Below are 15,619 nucleotides of genomic sequence, written 5' to 3'. Positions count from 1 at the left end.
CACAAATCTGCACTTCCCTCCACGTATTTTACGCTGTAGATCTCTCTACTGCAGATCTCTCAATGCTATAAGCAATTTTTATCTTGTCACCTGGAGAAGAGAAGGCTCTGGGAGAGCTGAGAGCCCCTTGCAGGGCCTAAAGGGGCTCCAGGAGAGCTGGAGAGGGACTGGGGACAAGGCATGGAGGGACAGGAGAGGACAAGGAGAGATGGGATATTGGGAAGGAATTGCTGGCTGGGAGGGTGGGCAGGCCCTGGCACAGGTTGGGCAGAGAAGCTGGGGCTGCCCTGGATCCCTGGAAGTGTCCAAGGCCAGGTTGGAGCATCCTGGGCTGGTGGAAGGTGTCCCTGCCCATGGCAGAGGGTGGGACTGGGTGGGATTTAAGGTCCCTTCCCACCCAAACCAGTCTGATTCTCTGATCTCTACCCTGGATGGAATTTATATTGTTCAGATGACTGTAATTAAACCTCCCACTCACCATCACAACCTGCACTCCAGGCCAGGACTGGGAGTCCTGCCTCGGCCATGCTCCCAAAGCACCCCCTCAGCACTGAACTGCTGGAGAATTTTCCAAGCACCTATAAAAGAAAACATTAAATTCAATTTTCATGGATGACTGAGGGTGGAAAGCCCTCCCAGCCCATGGATCCCCCTGTGCCCATCCCCACCCTGTCCCCAGCCCAGAGCACTGAGTGCCAGGGACACCTCCAGGGCTGGGCACTCCAAACCTCCCTGGGCAGCTGTGCCAGTGCCTGACCACCCTTTCCAGGAAGGAATACTTTATCCATTGCAGTTTTCCATCCTGACTCCAACCCCTCAGCTCTCCAATCCAGCAGCATCACAACCGGCAGCTTTACATTTTCCATTCCATTTTAATTCCAGCTCATCTGAACCAATGGGATGGAAGAGCTGGAATGATTTGAATAAAGTTTTTTTTAAATTACTCTCAAAGCATTATTGTGCTGTGTCATCATTAATAACATTTTCCATCTGTCTTCAGGATCAACACAATCAGTGGCTCTTCCTGCTGAGGCACTCACAGCAGTTGATTTAGGATTTCAGGGCTCAGGAATTGGTGTTTCAGGGGAGCAAAATTCATCTCCACACTGGTCACCAGGAACAGTTTTGTTACAGGAAGGGAATTATAAAGGTCCTTCCCGACCCAAACCATTCCAGGATTTTGTGGTTCTGTAACAAAACCCCCTCCAGACCTCAGAAGAGATGAAGCTTCTCAAAGACCACGTTTACTGTAAGTAAAATACAGAATAGCAAGGCTTCCAGGAAGAGGAGGAAGGTAAAAAAATGCTGAGGTTTTCAGCCACCACTTCCAAGAATAAAGCTAATTTTAAAACATTATCTTGCAGCAGAGCAGCGAGGGAAACTCCTGCCCCCAAACCCTGCAGTTTGGCAGTGTTAGAAGCAATAAAAGCAGGTTTTTGTTACAGAAAACAGGATGCAAATTTAGAAATGATCTGCACTGCCAGCCTTTCCCAAAACTGCCACAATAAAGTGCTGTGGTAGGACAACATTATGGAGGCTGCAAATCCTGAATCCACTGAATAAGTGGCAGAACTGGAGATGTAAAACCTTGACTTGCTTTTCTCATTTACTGAAAAAAAAACCCCACACCTCTGCAGCTACAATTTGTTAAAACAAAGCAATTGTTCAGCATTTCTGTTGTGAGTCCCCACACGGCCCCTGTTTGTTCCCCACCAGCCAGGCCATACACGGAATGAACAATATTTAATTTTCTCAGGGGGCTCAAAGCCACAACATTCATCACCACTCCATCCAGCTGCCTCCAAAGCTCCTAACTCACTTTCACAGCACCTCTGTGAGGCAAAATAAACATTGATCCAACAGAAACCCCAATTCTTGAGCCAGAATTTTCCCACCAGCTCTGCCAGTCTCACTGTTTTAGTGAAATCTGGGGTAATTCCAGGCTCTTTCCCAGACTGATGGGGTGTCACCCCAAAGCCTTCCCCTCTCCAGGCTGAACAATTCTCCCAGCCTTTCCTCCCAGCAGAGCTGCTCCAGCCCTCAGACCACCCTTGTGTCCTCCCCTGGCCTCTCCCCAGCAGGTCAGAGTCCTTCCCTTCCCAAATGGCCACTTTCTGTAAATCAGGATCAGCACATCCTCCAACAGCCCCTTAATCTCTTGTCACTCTTAGGGCTCCACACAAATTAAGTGTCCTAATCCTCGAGCCAGACAGAAATAAACTGTTGGCAAACATTCCCCACAGAAAATCAGCAGAGCTGTCCAGTTTCTCACCCAGTTGGAGTCTGAGTCCAGCGACATCCTACAACTGTGATTGCATCTTCCAAATTAACATCAAAACTGCTTCATCTGATCTCCAAAAACCTGTGAGACTGCAACCTGTGCTGGCCATCTGTCCTCCCAGGGACACAGAACTGACTGATGGCATCTGGGTGCCTGGATAAGGAAGGATGCACACCCCAAATTATTAGCATGGGAAAATGGTTTCAAACCTAAACAGTCCAATTCTTTTATGGAATGAAACCCAAAACAGGGCTGAACATCAGTTTTCAAGCCAACATTGCTCTTAATGCCACCTTAAAAGCTTCATGAGGGACTTCCAGGAGCTGGGCCTGATAGAAACATAGCTTAATCTAACATTTGTGAGAGGCAAAGGTGGGGAGGAATCCCACACCTCCTTCCTCTGCCAGATGTGGCCACATCTGCCTGCATCCCCAGCAAGCTGCTGTGCAGCATCAGCCAGGGGTTGCCTGGCAACCAAGGGCCTGCTCCTGTGGGGACCAGACTCTCCCAAAATCCCTCCCAGGCTGCTCCCCCAGGGACCAGACTCTCCCAAAATCCCTCCCAGGCTGCTCCCCTGGGGATCAGGCTCCCCAAAATCCCTCCCAGGCTGCTCCCCTGGGACCAGGCTCCCCAAAATCCCTCCCAGGCTGTCCAGTGGCTCCCCAGTTTCCCCATCAGTCACCGGATGCAAATGGAACTGGGGAGCCCAGCCTGGCTTTCCCAGCTGCAGGGAGGTTTGGGGATTGCTCTCAGGGTGGGGAAGGGAGTTGTTTTTCCTGCTCTCCAGTGGTTCCAGGCTCCTGCAGCCTCTCCCAGAGCTGATCCTGCAGGTCCCACAGCCATTTGGGAGCAGCTGGATGTGCTGGGCAGTGCCAAGGGGATCACAGGGCACCAGGAATCCAGCAGCATTCCAAAGCCTCCCAAAGGACAAGGACAAGGAGACCCAGTCCCACTTGAAAGTTTCACTCCAACCACTGGGATGGTGGCAGTGGAAGAGGAACTGAAGAGAGCCCAAAATCCACCCCTGTGTTGGTTCTCAGGGGACAAGGGACAGGGCTGTGACCCAAACCACAGCAGGGCTCTCACTGCAGCTCAGCAGCACCTCACAGAAAGCAAAAACGTTCCTGAAAATCTGGTGTTATTGGTACTTCTGGTTTCTAAACCAGGTTTGGCCAAACATCACATTAAACATCATCCACAGCTACAGAGAGACCTTCCCGGGACCTCTGCACAGCATCAACCACAAAGAGAGCAACTCCTCCTCCTCCTCTCGTCCTTTACATCCCTCTGAAAGTATTGAGGGGAAGAAAACATGCAGGGAGGGTAGAAATCTGCCTCGGCTGAGGTTCTCGGGGCACATTTCCAGCGCTGTGCACAGTGGATGGAGTCACGCCGCTGTTCCTCCAGAGGTAATTTCCTGCCTTTTCATTATTTAACCGAGGCGTGCTGCGTTTTCCAGGGAATCTCCCATTCGTCACGCAGACCATTCTTTTAATGTATGTGACTTAACACCTCCTCCAGCGCTGAAATCCATCCCGCTTGACACGTCTGTGTGGCACAAGCGCCTCATTCACAGCCTCGAGTGCTCCTTTCACACATACTCCAAAGAATTTAGGCGGAAGGTGAAGGAATAGGAACCTCAGGACGGCCGCAGACACTGCTCTGACACGGACCACAAGAGCCCTGTGGATGAGAATTCCAGCTCGTTTATGAGCCCGTTAATCGAACAATAAATTCCAGCTGCCGGCAAATCCTGGCGCTAACGCAGCGCTGTTGGTGTTCATGATCCCCCAGCTCGGGGGAGCAGCAGAACACAGGGTTTTTAAGAAATAAATGCCACTGAGGAGCGAGAGCATCCCCAGAGCCCTCCAGCGAGGAGTGCTGGAGGCTTTCCGAGCGGAGCCCTGCAGCTCATCTGCTCCGTCACAGCCCTTCCATCAGCCCGGGACACGGAGGGGTCGAGAGCTGAGCACCCACCGCGGGATTCGCTGGAAGAAATTCCCATCAGGAAATAAAAGCGATCACAAATCTCTCTTTTTTTTTTTCCCCACTCAAGGGAGGCAGAGCAGAGCTCAGCTCGCCTGAATTCCAAGATTCCCAGCCTTCAGCTCTAATAAATCAAAGGATGAGTGTGGCTGCTCCTCGGAGTTGTCCCTGTGATTCACCGCAGCTCCCAGACAACAACATCGAAGCGTCGGTCACAGAGAGATTTGGCCAGGAAGGTTTGCAACCCTCTCTTTCTAAACGCCCCTTAATTTTTAAATACCATATTTAAAGCTGTATCTTGCCTGCAAAAATCTTCTGGCCAGCTGGGTCTGACCGAAGCTGACTACACACACCTCCAAAAACCACACAGCAGCATTTAATGCCGTGAGCAGCTTATTAATTCATGTACAGCTGTCAGAAGAACTTCTCGTGCTGGAACCGTCAGACTCCGAGATCGACACGGGAACTCTTTCAGTAAAGAAAAAAAGAGGGTGAAAATAGAAATTAGGTACCTCTAGTCAGAGCCACCCAGCGTTTTGTGCCTCAAGAATTGGTTTCTCTCCCTCTCTCCTTTCCTGAAATAGGCTGCTTGACATTTGATAACAGACCTATTCTTCACTTCAGAATGCATTTCCGTGACTCAGAAATTAAAGTGGAAAAGACTAATTAATTCATGCAAGCCGAGCGCTCCGGAATGAAAGCCCACCCTGTGCTTTGTGCTGCTTTGTTCAGGCAATGCCAAGCACCAGCTCGTGCCCGAGCCGAGCCCTCAGAGCACCACATCCCCGAAGAGAGACAGGAAGAGCTTTTGTGTTCAGAGCCACCTCCCTGCAAGTCATTTACCCTGCAAAGGATGGCAAGTTTGGGGAGAACTGATCTGGGTTTACCCCTCCTTTAAAGCCCTTGCCTTCAGGCACCGACCTCGTGCTAAAGCAGGTTGTTCTACCAACATGTCGGCTCAAAGCACCAAAAACCTCAAGTCAACTAAAAATAAAGACTAAAAATGTCCCACAAACCTTAAAAGAACGTTGTAGGCTCATGGAGTGGTTTGGGTTGGAAGGGATATTAAGGACTGTCCTGTTCCAGCCCCCCTGCCCTGGGCAGGGACACCTTCCACTGGCCCAGGTTGCTCCAAGCCCTGTCCAACCTGGCCTTGGACATTCCCAGGGATCCAGGGGCAGCCACAGCTTCTCTGCAAGGACTCAACGTTGGCAATTAACTCAATCCCCAGACAGCAGAAGACAACCCCAGGGGCTATAACGGATTAGCAGCTCCAAGTCCTCCTCCCACTCGTTTTTCCAGGTTCTTTCCCCAGGCTCAGCCCACTTGACAAGGGATACAAGCACATTGGAGAGCTTTGGCTGCCACCCTCCCAGATTTCTCCTTGCCATCCAGATTTGGCATCTGCCCCTCTCTGCAGTCTCCCATCCCCAGGTGAGGCAGGTATTTATCCCCCCCAGGCTGCTGCAGGGCCTCCTCACAGCTAATTAGCAGCCGAATTATAATTATCTGCCTTCAGATGGTGGGTGCTCTCCCACATAGCCGGGAAGTGACAAGTGGTATTGACAGCCTGACAGGTCCCACCCAGGAGGAGTTTTCCAGCTCATCAAACAGGAGGAAAATGCTGGAGCAAGGCAGGGCAGAGATCCAACGATCAGGAAACACCACAGGGCAGTGGGCACAGCCCCAAGGCTGCCAGAGCTCACCAGGGTTTGGACAACGCTCTGAGGGACAGGAGGGGATTGCTGGGGTGTCTGTGCAGGGCCAGGGCTTGGACTGGATGGTCCTGTGGGTCCCTTCCAGCTCGGGATATTCCAGGATTCAGGGACAAGTACCGGAGGAAGGACACAGCCAAGCAGCCTCCCTGTACAGGCATATTTCCCCACGGATCTGTGGCAAACGTGTGGCTGGGCAGGAGTTGTGGGACCACTGCTTATCAACATCACACCAAAACTGCAGCAGTGCCACTGACAGATCAGGGAATCCTTGAGGCTGGAAAAGACCTCTAAGATCATAAAATCCAACCATCAACCAGCACCGTGTTCACCACTGGCCCATGTCCCCAAGTGCCACAACTACATGGATTTTAAATCCATGGGGGGACGAGGACTCCACCCCTGCCCTGGGCAGCTGTGCCAGGGCTGGACAGCCCTTTCCAGGAAGGAATTTTCCCAATATCCAACCTAAAACTTCTCTGATGCAACTTGAGGCCAATTCCTTTTGTCCCACCACTTGTTCCCTGGGAGCAGGGAACTCCCCAACTCCCCGCAGCTCCCCCTCCTGTCAGGGATCTGCAGAGCCAGAAGGTCCCCCCTGAGCCTCCTTTTCTCCAGGCTGAGCCCCCCCAGCTGCTCGTCATCAGACTCTGTGCTCCATGGACAAAAATCATTATTCCCTCACTTCTCCCATCCCAACAGAACAAATCTTGGAAAAAAACCAGTCCCTGAGTACTAAAAAGGCTGTTTGTACAATCAATAAGTTATCACATCACACCCCCTCCAACTTAAAACTGGTCATCACAAGAGAAGCAGAATATGCACAGTCAAATCCTTTCGTATTTTCCACTCATCTCCAAGTTTTTGAAGAGCAGATTTGTTAGAACTGACCAGCTCCACCATGTTGGATTTAAAAACAAAACAAACCAAAAAAAACCAAAAAGCTAAACATATTCTCCTGTGCTCATAAAAGTGATGTGCAGCCACATGGAACTCAATTCTCCCCCATATTCAGGCAAAATATTCTCTTGAATTTACCTACTGGTGTACAAACCCCCCTGGAGTTGTGCCTTACATAGAAAAACACGCCAAGTTTTCCTTGTTTCTTATTTCCAGAGCAATTCTGCTTTTCTTCTTGGGCCTTACTTGTTCTGTCACCCAACAGTGGGGTTTGGTCATTCCTGCCATGCCTCGCCCCAAAACCAATGCACATTCCCACACACAAAACAGCCCTAAGCTTTTGCTTATGAGGTTGATAAGGAACGTTTTTACACTTTATTTTCCCCCAGGAAGGGCGGTTTTGGGGTACAGATGGTGGGAACAGCTCTGTCACCTCTCCCTCCTGAGGAAGCAGCGCTGTTTCTGGGATGGGTGGGAGGAGGGTGTTAAGAGCCCCAAAGCCCAGAGCCCGTGGGCTGATTTCCTCCCTCCAGTCCCTCGCTTGGGCAGGAAAAGCAGTTATTTACACTCAGATTTTCTTCAAGCTCATCCACAGTCCAACAGGAGGCCGGGAGTGTGGAATTCCACCCTGTTCCCTGAGCATCAGCGTCTGCTGCCAGCACAGACATCTCTGGGAACTTGCAAACACGGCTCACTCGGGTGTGAACACAAAGGTAGGACACACAGCAGATAATCTGTTCCTTAGAACACCATTTCCAGGAAGAAATAAACCTCCAAAAACCAACCCCAGGGCAATCCGAGTTGATGCCGTGTTGCAAACAGTTTAATTCCATCCAAACCCACTTTTTATACTAAAAAAAATAAATAAAATCCAAAAGGTTTTGTAGTAACAGGCCTGGCTAAAAAAATCACCAAGAGATAAAGCACCACTTCTGAAGTTATATCGATTTTTTTTTAAGCTGTTCTCGGCATCACCTTTTTTGGTTCTACTGATAACACAGAACACCAAGACCACAGATGTGCATGACAGCAAAATCAAAACAGACTTGAAAACCACAATCATTAAGGCCTCATCTCTCTCCTCAAAGTCCAGCAGCCACCAAGCAGTTAAAATAATCTTTGCCTCCTGCTCTCCTCTGCATCATCCCGAGCCTGCCTTAATCTCGCATTAATCTTTCCTCCTGCTATTTCCAGCACCCAAAGAACTATCCGGCCCATTATTTTGCAACAGAGAAGAAACACCAGCAGCTCTAACAGTTATTTCCTCGTTGCTATTTCGGATTGGCGAATTTTCTTCTCAAACGCTGCAAAATAAACTTTATCTGCCGTTAGCTCGGGAGGAGCGCTCACCCGATCCTCGGAAAAACGCTTGGCATCCCAACTTCAGAATTTTTTAGGAAAAACCCCAGCTTCAAGCAGCTGTGCCAAATCCCATTTACACCGGTTTGTATCCATGTAGGAGGAATATCAGCGGGCAGTGAAATCCTCCCGGTGTTCCGAGCTGGCAGCGGGTGCTTCCTGCTCTGTGTGAGCGCTGGGAAAAACGGGAACGAGCCGGGCTGAGCGGCTTCCAGGGAAACCTGCGGCTGAAACCGGCAGCCCAAAGCGCTATTCCAGGGAAACCTGCGGCTGAAACCATCAGCCCAAAGCGCTATTCCAGGGAAACCTGCGGCTGAAACCATCAGCCCAAAGCGCTATTCCAGGGAAACCCACGGCTGAAACCACCGTCAGCCCAAAACGCTATTCCAGGGAAACCTATGGCAGCCCTAAACATTATTCCAGGGAAACTCACGGCTGAAAGCCCAAAACGTTGCTCCGTCCCTACCACACACAGCCTCTGCCCGTGGTTTTCCAGGGATATTTCGATCCTTCCCGGCAGCCTCACCCAGCGGAGACGGTGTCGGTTCCTGGGGGGAGATCCCGGAGCAAATCCGTGCGCGCCAGGGCTGGGATTCAATCCCGGCTTGTCACACATCGCGCTCCGGGTCAGGCTGATCCCCGATTAACCAACCGCGCTGGGAGCGGCAGCAAAGGCAGCGGGATGAGGGCGGGGGAGCGCCAAGAGCATCGCCCCGCCAGCCCCACAGCCCCCCGGGAAGCGGCAAAGGAGCCGGGTCCCGGCTCTTACCTGCGGAGCAGCCCCGAGCTCAGCCCCCTCTGCCCGGGGCTCTGTCCCTCGGCCCGGGGCTCAGCGCGGAGCCGCCGCCCGCCTCCCCCGCATGGCCGGGAAGGTGCGGGGGGAGCGCGGCCCCCGGGGCCGCCGGGATCGGGATCAGGATCGGGATCGGCACCGCCTTGGCCGGCAATGGCTGCGGAACCCGCGGGGTGCGGCCCGGCCCGGCCCGGCGGAGAGGCCGGGAGGATGGAGGGATGGAGGGATGAGAGGATGGAGGGATGGGAGGATGGATGGAGGGATGGAAGGACGGGCAGGTACCGGGGGAGGCTCCGCGCCTCGAGAGCAGCGCCGGCCGGGAAGGGGCGGGGGCGGCGCGGGCGGGGAAGGGGCGGGGAGGGAGGCGGGGGAAGGAAGGGATGCGGGAAGGGAGGATGGAGGAGCGGAGATCGGGGGATGCGGGAAGGGAGGATGGAGGAGCGGAGATCGGGGGATGCGGGAAGGGAGGATGGAGGAGCGGAGATCGGGGGATGCGGGGAGGGAGGATGGAGGAGCGGAGATCGGGGGATGCGGGGAGGGAGGATGGAGGAGCGGAGATCGGGGGATGCGGGAGCCGAGTGCAAGGCAGAGGGGCTGAGAGGGTCGGGGGAACCGGTAATGGGAGCCGGGAGGGGTGAGGAGGAGAGCAGGGGATGCTGAGGGGATCGGGGGATGTGGGATGGGGTGATGGGGGAAGCCGGGAGGAAGGCAGGGGGGCTGAGAGCGTCGGGGGATGTGGGAAGGGGAGCTGAGCAGAGCGAGGGGAGCGGGCAGTGATGCCGGGGGCAGCGGGGGGCGGATGGAGGGAGCAGGGGGGTGCTGAGGGGAGCAGGGGAAGGCAGGGCCACTGAAGCACATCTACGGCACCACATCTCAGGTCGATGCCAAAGGTTCCTCTGCCCCTCGCCCAGCGCTGTGCCCGTCCCAGCAGGGCAGGGCTGGGTTCACAGACGCACCGTCCCCCCGCACCGCTCCGGCCGGCCCTGCACGCTGCCCTCCTGAGGGAAACATCCCTCGGGAGAAAAGGAAAGCAAAAAGGTAAATGCTGATCATCCTGAGTGCGTGAGGAGCCACATAAAGACTGCACAGACATTCCCGGAGGGAGGAGTGGATAAATCATGGAATAATAGAAGGAACCTTCAAGCCCATCCAGTCTCACCTCTGCCATGGGCAGGGACACCTTCCACCAGCCCAGGATGCTCCAGCCTGGCCTTGGACACTTCCAGGGATCCAGGGGCAACCACAGCTTCTCTGCCCAACCTGTGCCAGGGCCTGCCCACCCTCCCAGCCAGCAATTCCTTCCCAATCTCCCATCTCTCCCTGCCCTCTGGCACTGGGAAGCCATTCCCTGTGTCCTGTCCCTCCATGCCTTGTCCCCAGTCCCTCTCCAGCTCTCCTGGAGCCCCTTTAGGCCCTGCAAGGGGCTCTCAGGTGTCCCTGGATCCTTCTCTTCTCCAGGTGACCCCCCAGCTCTCCCAGCCTGTCCAGGAAGGTTGATGTTTGGATCCAGCAATCTCTGCCCTCCTCTCCCTCCCCTGCCTGTGACCAGCCTTGGCAGCACCAAAGCACAGCCAGAAACTCCTGGCTTACAGCCTTGTGTTGTCAGTTGAATAATATCTTTCTTTTTTTTGACACTGAAAAGTGAGTGCACAAACTGAAGTGCTTTGATGCAAGGATGAGAAACCTCTTGGCACTTTGTGTTTCTGTTCCTCTTACAAAAATAAGTAATATAAGCAATTTCCCCCTTATAAAACAAGTAATAAACACATTTTTTCACTCTGATCTGAAATATTTGACTACATGATTTGAAGGCCTCTTACACTTCCCAAAACCCACTCTGAGATAATTGCTCAGAGTTTTTTAATTGCTCCTTGTATATGAGATATGCAGTAAAGGGTTAAACGATTCCTGAGGTCAACTCAGAGCCAGCAAAGCAGTGCAAGAGTGGGAATCCAGCATTCCCTGTGTCCCTGAGGATGAGCCAGTCAATTCCTCTGCATTGCAGCTTTCTTATCTCCAGCCCCTCAGCGCTGTGAGAGCATTAATTGCTTCCTGGAAAGCACGTTGAGATGCACAAATGGATGTTCCCTGTGCAAGTGCAGGGTATCCTTTCCCTCTTCCCTCCTAATCCTCAGAGTAAGGTGTTTGCTCCAAGTGGGAAACCACAGCAGAAGCAAACAATGATCCACACAGTTTGGCACCATTCATTATTTCTATTACATTCTATTATGTGGAAATAATTTCTATTCATCACCACATGATAAATAGAAAAGGAACAGCAAAATTCAGTGGCTGAATTATTAATTCAGTCCTGCTGGCACCTGTTTGGAAGAGCAGCACAAAAATCCTTCAGTTTTGCTCATGGAAGGGTTTGGGAAAAGTGTCCTTGCCCGTTGCAGGGGGTGGGATGGGATGAGCTTTAAGGTCCTCCCAACCCAAAACCACTGCAGGATTCTGGGATGCAATAACCTGACCATGATACCACTCATGCATCTGGAAACAAAGAGGATGTTCAGGATTCCTGTTTGCTCTGGGAGAGAAAAAGAAAAGTTCTAGTAGGGAAAAAAAATACCCACCACCTGTGAAGGCCAGAGGAGAAGACAGAGTGAAGCCCATGAAATCCCAGATGCCATAAAAAATATAATATAAATGATTCTCCATGGTTTGGGCTGGAGGAGCCCCCAGTGAGGGCACCCAGCAGCACATCCCAGCTGTCCTGGTGGGGCTCAGGTGCTTTTGGACAACATTTCAGCTGCTGCTGAAACCCAAAGTCCCAGCAGATGGAAATGGGTGTGAAGAGACATTCCTGGAAGAATTCAGCTGGAATTCTATAGTTTTGCTCTTCCTTAGCCCATTTTCCAGAATTATTTTATATTTCTGCTCTTCCTTAGCCCATTTTCCAAACATCCACTCCAGATCATTGCCAGCCACTCAATGAAATGTGTCCATTCTTTTTTTCCCCATGACACCTTTAGCAGAGGGATAAAGCCAATGCCCAAGACAGAAATCGTGGCAGCACAGAGGAAATAACCTCTATTACAGGAATCTAGCTGGGGACATGTGAAGTATAAAACCTTTTTGCCACAGAAAATACCTTTTAAACTCTTATTTTCAAGCTCTGTGTGGTCCCACTGCCCAAGTAACACCTGGAGGTTTATTTTCCTGAATAAAGACAGCAGGTATCTGTTCCACCAACTAAAAGGAAGATTAGCCTGGGAAGTGGATGTTTGTGCTCTACAACAGCATCCAGGCACTGCTCAGGGGGAGAAAAAAAATCATCCCAGGATGGTTTGGGTTGGAAGGACTTTAAATCCCATTCAGTGCCACCCCCTGCCATGGGCAGGGACACCTTCCACCAGCCCAGGATGCTCCAAGCCCCGTCCAACCTGGCCTTGGACACTTCCAAGGATCCAGGGGCAGCCACAGCTCCTCTGGGCAGTGCTTGGGTTGTGACAAAGCTCTCCCAGGCTGGAGCTCTGCAGCACTTCAATCAAACCAGGGCTTTTTCCTGGCAAGTGTTTCAAATCTGGCACTGCATTATTTACAAGTGGTTTTAGTGTTGGGCCAGAAAACGCATTCCTGGCTCTGCTGGAACATCTACCCTGACCTCCCAGCCAATCTGTCATGCCAGAAGGTAACTCTATTTTTGCTGGAGAATAAATGTCTGGGTGTTTGTTTCCCAGAACAGATCCTGTGACTGGGGTCTGATCTGCAGAAAGGAAAACAAAGCTGGAGGGAGGAGATGATTTGTTTTCATCTGAGTTTTACATCAATAATTACCCAAAACACAGAACCCTTTCCTAGCACCTAAGAAATAAAACAGTGCTGACAGCTGTGCAGTGGGTGCTGCCTTCCAGAGTGATCCATCCATTCCTTCCCAGGGAACAGCAGCCTGTTCCACTCACTCACTGTTACTGCTCTGGCTGTGTTACCTCTTCAAATGCACAGCCACAGGTAAAGCAAATGTAACTGTTCATCAGCCCCCTGCAATGTCCTTTGGAACAGCATCCCTTAATCCCAGCCTCCAACAGGGGCTGCCCACACAACACAACCTGTTCTGTGTGAGAAGAAATGGGACAAGCTTAGGAATGTTCCTGCCCTGGGTGAGGAGGTTGAGCCCCCCTCGTGTTCCCTGTGCTCCCTTAATGCCTCCAACAGCAATCCCGGAGGATTTTTGGGGCAGGGTTTGACACTCAGAGCTCTCAGCTGCTGGAGGAGGTGTGGGAAGGGGTAAATCACCTGCACTGGCAGCAGTTCAGGTCCCTCAGACTGGAGCTGCTGCTCAGACAGGTGTCACCTGGCTGTGATTTCATGTCCCTGTGCCTTGGCTCTGCCTCCCTGCTTTATCCAGGTGAACCCCAGGCTGCTCCTGCCTCTGGGGGATCCTCTACCTCTGCTTCTGATTTCTTCATTAAAGACCAGGAGATATCTCCCTGCTGGTGGCAGTGAAATAAGGGCACTAATGCTGGGCCATGTTTTGCTTCTTAATTAAATGCACCCTCTGCTTCAAATTAGAAAGGTGAGCAAGGTTGGTAAAGCTGGAAACATGCATGGAGCTGAGTCTAAGCCTTTACACCGAGTTTGAGGCTCTTTCCACAGGGAAAAAAGAGCCCTAAATTCCAGTGAATTGTGTCTCAGCTCCAGTGAGAAGCAGGTGAGGAGCACCCTGAGCTCTGGGTTTCCTCAGTGGCCCAGCCTGTGCTGGAGAAGGTTCCTCAGGGCACCACATCCCGCTGTTTGCAGCTGAAACTGGCCCCAAACCCTCTGCCCAGCCCCAGCCAGTGATGGCAGATCCCATCCTCACTCTCAGTTTGAGGGTGAGGATGATCCAAAGGACAGGGACACCTTTGATGCAAAGCACTTGTGAGAGGAGAAAATATGTGGGGAAACCCCTTTAGCTCTGCATTCCAAACACTGTTCTCCACACATTTGCCATTACCAGAGAATCAATTTTGTCATCAACCCATTCCTTCCTGTTTGATCCAAACTCCTCTCAAAAATGAAGGATTTATAACTTCCTTTCCCTCAATGCCCATTATCATTTATATCCCTGACAGCTCCAGTTGTTAAAAGCAGTACTTGAGGTTTTTTCCAATAAAGGCCTCCCATCTTCCTGACATTTATTACGACTTTATTAGTTCTCTCCCCTTCTCAGTGAAGCCATTTCATTCAGTGGGGGAGTGTCTGAAGCCCAGATTTTTCATTACCTCTAACTTACCATAATTTTAGGCCAGGAGTGGTTTTGTTTTGGCTGGTTGTTAAAAGCAGCATAAAACCACCTGAACTCAGTTAAAGCTGAGCAAACTCATTTGTGACTGAAAGGGGACTTTAGGGCGCTTTTTTTTCACCCCCAGGTGATATTGCCACCTTCCCAGAGTGGAGAGAAGGTGGGTTAGTGTTGATTTTAGAATGCAAATCACCCTTAAAAGATCGAGTGAACTGGTTATGTGACACAGAAATCTTTTTGCTTCTCTGTATGAACACAGAGTCCTTAATGGGGTCCCTTCCACCCCAAGCCCCTCTGTGATTCTCTGAGTGTCCTGGGAGCAGATAAATAGCAAACCAAATTCTAAAGGACATTTCTGGCTCTGCACTCAGATGCCAAACCAGATTCCACGTTCACCAGTGGAGGAAAAGGCATCCCCATCCCCTGCCAGTGCTCTCAGTGCCAGAGGATGGTGCCAGGCCAGTTTAATGTGCTAACCCAGGTGAAGCCTCAGGGATCCTTCCCCCAGCTCCTGAATTCCTGCTAAAGCTCCTCCAAAATCAGCACACACAACTGCTGGGGCACCTCAGCTGCAATCCCACCCCCTCGGGTCACACAGCTCAGCCAGTTTAACACACCTCCCCTTGTGCAGGGCAGGATTTGGTGCTCTGTCTAAAAATGCATCCCACTTCCATGCTTTTAATATTTCCTTTTGCTTCTCAGGAACGTTTTGGGTGTCAGATAAAGATCTGCCACTCTGCCAAACCCCAGCAGGATTTCCATCCCATCTCATCCTCCCCTCAGCTTGTCCACAGTAAAACTCCCAGGATAAATGAAGACATTGTTTTAGTAAAACTCGTTTTTCTTTGTCGACACAATTCATCTTTCCCCTCTGAATGATCTGTTTTAAAATTCAAACTTCTGTTACCAGCATCATCCTAGCAATTGTTTGGTTTGTTTGTTTGTTTGTTTTTCCTTAATCTGTGCTTCCAATCTCTGTCTCCGGGAAGGGCAAATTGTACTTCAAAACCTTCTCTAGAAACGATGCTTTGTGAATATTGGAACTCAGAGACCAAGGCAGACAATTGTTATTAGAAATAAAAATGACTGGAATTCACACCATGGAACTGCTTTCGGGGTTTCAGCCTCTGGGAAACCCCAGAAGCCTCGAGGAGAAATTCCTGCCTTTTCCGTCTCAACTCAGAGGAAAAAATAGTGTTTTACAAACCCCCTTAGAGTCCCTGAAAATAAAATCAAACCAAAAGAAATGAGAGTCTCAAACGGAAGACACGAAACGGTGCCAGGAGTTTGATCTGGTGTCGTGCAGGTCACGCTCGAAACAACTCATCAGCCACGAAACAAATCATCCCCCCAGGGAA

The 15,619-nt window shown here is 51.2% G+C and overlaps 1 protein-coding gene across 2 annotated transcripts in view; it reads right to left on the bottom strand.

The window, feature by feature from the left end:
• Positions 1-9,319, bottom strand: part of GALNT13 (polypeptide N-acetylgalactosaminyltransferase 13) — a 57,310-nt gene extending 47,991 nt beyond the window's left edge. Inside the window, exons 1-2 of one of the 2 annotated variants that reach the window (XM_050339674.1) lie at positions 9,011-9,319; positions 479-578 (exon numbers count right to left, since the gene is read on the bottom strand). The gene's annotated coding sequence lies outside the window, so the exon portion shown is untranslated. The remainder of the gene's footprint in view (positions 1-478; positions 579-9,010) is intronic. The other variant, XM_050339672.1, reaches the window with a different exon arrangement.
• Positions 9,320-15,619: the final 6,300 nt, after the last annotated feature.

This window comes from Myiozetetes cayanensis, unplaced genomic scaffold (assembly GCF_022539395.1).
Source record: "Myiozetetes cayanensis isolate MyiCay16 unplaced genomic scaffold, myiCay2020 scf9, whole genome shotgun sequence".
Lineage (NCBI taxonomy): Eukaryota > Metazoa > Chordata > Aves > Passeriformes > Tyrannidae > Myiozetetes > Myiozetetes cayanensis.
This window is presented reverse-complemented; position numbering and strand designations above follow the sequence as displayed.